The sequence below is a fragment of the Corvus brachyrhynchos genome, unplaced genomic scaffold (genome assembly GCF_000691975.1).
Source record: "Corvus brachyrhynchos isolate BGI_N302 unplaced genomic scaffold, ASM69197v1 scaffold91, whole genome shotgun sequence".
In the NCBI taxonomy this organism is placed as follows: Eukaryota; Metazoa; Chordata; class Aves; order Passeriformes; family Corvidae; genus Corvus; species Corvus brachyrhynchos.
The window spans coordinates 2,593,794-2,597,100 of NW_008236442.1; the positions used below are offsets into that span (position 1 = coordinate 2,593,794).

Here is a 3,307-nt window from a genome sequence, read left to right on the forward strand (position 1 = left end):
CCCCAGGCCAGCCAGCCCAGCCACACGAACCCAGCAAAACCCAGTGGTGTGGGCTCAGCCAGTTTTGAGAACAGCACCACAAGCAGTGATGAAATACAGGAAGTGAGCTGTGTGGGTGGAAAAGTGGGGGAAAAACCCAGTAAGTTTAGAAGAGGAAGGGGAAAGAAGCTGGATGATAAATTGAAAAGTGCAGTGACCTGCTTTGCCCCACTTTGGCCATGCTAGAGCTGACCTTGACTGCAAAAGACACTCCAATTTCCTGAAAGGCAGCAAAAAGGAAAACAAGGAATGAAATCTCACAGTTGGCTGAGGCTTACAGCAGCACTGAGAACTTGCATACTACATGTCATGTAATAAAGCCCTAAGCCTTGGAGGTTTGGGGATTTCTGTAAGTTGACAGTTTTTGCTCTAGGACAGGGTTTGGCCACTGCCTGGCTCTGTGCACAGATTTCCTGGCTCTTCTAGCCCAGCAAGGCTGCTCAGTTCTGTGTTTTGGGCACCCTCAGCCAGTTCAGTGCTCAGCTCCCTGCACGAGAGAACCCTCCAGGCCAGCCTGACACACATCAACCAGCAGCTGCTCTTGTAGGTGCCCGACACCCCCAGGCACCAGGCACGGCTCAGCTCGGAGGGCAGGGCCCAGGCAGCCAGCCCTGCTTGGCATCTCATCCTGTGACTGATTTGCACTGACATGCTGTTCCAATCACAGCAATTCTGCATGATACCAGCTGCTTTGCCGGATGTAGGGGAGCACAGGCCTGACAAATAGGATAGTAAGTGCTCGTTAAGGACATTACTCCAGAACTCCCAGCTGTTACTATTTCGCTGTGAGAATTTAAAGGTATCTTGTTAAAGATGTAACACAATGTCAGCATTAACAGTTTCCTCCTGTTTTGCCTTCCAAAGTGTCCTGTCCTATGGAGTTTTATTAATACAGGTTGAAATTTCCAGATTTAAAGGCTAATTAAATCCCACTTAAAGCTTTCACAGAGGGGATTAGCTGGAACTTACCCACTGCTTATGCTGCTGTTTGGTTTGTGTGGGCAAAATGCAACTAAAAACACCTTTCCCAGGGAGACCAAAACCAACTTTGCACATTTGCACACTGAGAGAAACAATCCATACAAATAAAACAAACCAGTCCACAACACCACACCGAGCCTCTGGTTACAGCCAGTGCACAGTGCCTGTGAAATACCAAACCTTCAAAGATACCAAACCAGAGCTTAGGGAACTTTCCATATTACATCTGAAAAATAAAAATTATACTGTTCCATTCTGTATATGGCTTAAGAGGGATAAAGCTTGTATGTACTGTCATTAGCCTACATATAAGAAAAGACATACAGAGGTAAAAAGATCTACTTATTTAGATAAAAGGCACATATGTTGGAGTATAGAAATTATCACCCACCACCCAACTAAAACTAATGCATTTGATTTCACCCACCTGTCACAAAATGCTGCATGGAAGAGCGCAGGCAAATTAAACATTTTTCTATTTTATAGAAAGCACAGAGCCAATAAACATGTTCATTTTTACATTTATTTGACAAAATGGTGTACACAGATTAATCTTTGCAAAATAATAATTGTGTATGCACAGTGGATGGTTTGGAGATTAGAGTTAGGGACACAGTGTGTGACAACATTGCACAAACAGTTCTTCCACAGAATCTTATCTTTCCAGTATTAAAATATATAAAATAGAGTGCAACTCTTGTATTTATTGTGTTGAGGTAAACATTTCTTCCTTCAGAGCAGTGTGGCTTTTACGTACCTTCAAGAAAGCTGCTAACGATACCCTTCTCCTTCATTCTGTCAATAAGTACAGACCTAGTGGCATATTTATTGCTGTTCTAATGGTCACACATTTTTTCCTTGAGCAATATGTAGAGAAAGAAATGGAGAAGGAAAAACCTGCAGGAATTGATGATAGCAACCTATCAGCACTCTTTGTGTCAAGAGCCAAAGATTAGTGCAGATAATTTATTTTGAATGTAACAGTTTTAATGGAAATGTCAAGAAAAATTTATTTACATTTTTCTAAGCAGAACATGATATTGATTAGAGCTGCTCAAAAAATCACAATTAGGAATTTATTTCACAAAATTTTGTATCTCTGCCCATTTACAAGACCAGATCATGATATCCCCTCATTTGTTCACTGTTCAAATTTATTGATGATTTTCAGCACATAATTCCTGGGCAGAGAGAGATTTGTAGCAAGTTCTTTAGTTACACAAGCTCTTTAGTATTGCCTTCTGTTCCCTGAATGAACGATTTGTGTAACTAACAGCTTGAATTTTGACTGTTACAAAAGAGTATATAATCAAAATGAATCTTGGTCAATATCTGAGTACAGAAACTTAAGGGTTTCTTTTCTTATACATATTTTTACTGATGCCTGAGAAGCAAATACTTTAAAACTTGAAAAGTTCATTTGTGTTTTATTCCCAGTAAATTAGAAATGGTTTTTGGAAGTTAAATCAACTGAAGAATTCTCCATGCTCCTGAGAGAAAACTGCTTCAGTTTTCTCATCTTTAAAACCTCACAGCAGTGACATTGCTACAAAAGAGGTTATCTTAAAAAGTTAGCAGCCATTTCCTTAGTGGCAGACACATCTTCCTGGAGCCCCCTGTATGGCACTGCTACATCTGAAAATACAGCAGGGCATTTCCAAAAACTAGGAAAGAAATGAATCACATTTCAATGGTTCATAGGCACAGTAAGAGTGGGAGGTCCTTTCACTACCAACTACTCAATCCCTTTTCCTATTGTGAGGTATCCATTGGCATCAACAAAAGAAAATAATCTTAAGGCAAAACCAGTGATTTCTAAAAAAAGAAAATAAACATCATTCATTTGAATAAAAACAGTATTGGAAGCACACCTTTTTACATTATTGCAAAAGTCCGTAAAAAATATAACCCCACTATTAGTTTGCTGACCCTTTACAATATAGAAACATGAATGAAAATATTGTGAATTAGGTGACCTAAATGTGTTCAGTTAAAGAACAATTGTGTTGACAGAAGTAAATAATTACTTATTTTGTCTTATCATGAGTTTATCAGTGACAATTTTGGAAGGAGAGACAAACAAGAGCTTTATGGAGTGAAGTATTACTTACTACAGTTGTGACTAACAAAATTACCAAAATTAGATACAGACATACGAGCTGTTCAAGATTGTAGCTGCGAAATTTCTGAAGCCCAACTTGCAAGCCTGAGTTGGCCGCGTATCTCCAATTAAGTCCACCAAGCCTGATGAGGAGAACTCCATTAATCCTCTGAAATAACAGCAGGA

General features: G+C 39.5%; 1 protein-coding gene across 1 annotated transcript in view; it reads right to left on the reverse strand.

Moving 5' to 3' along the window:
• Positions 1-1,523: 1,523 nt before the first annotated feature.
• SUCLG2 (succinate-CoA ligase GDP-forming beta subunit) overlaps positions 1,524-3,307 on the reverse strand; it is a 95,805-nt gene continuing 94,021 nt past the window's right edge. The window contains exon 12 of the mRNA XM_008643593.2: positions 1,524-3,307. The gene's annotated coding sequence lies outside the window, so the exon portion shown is untranslated.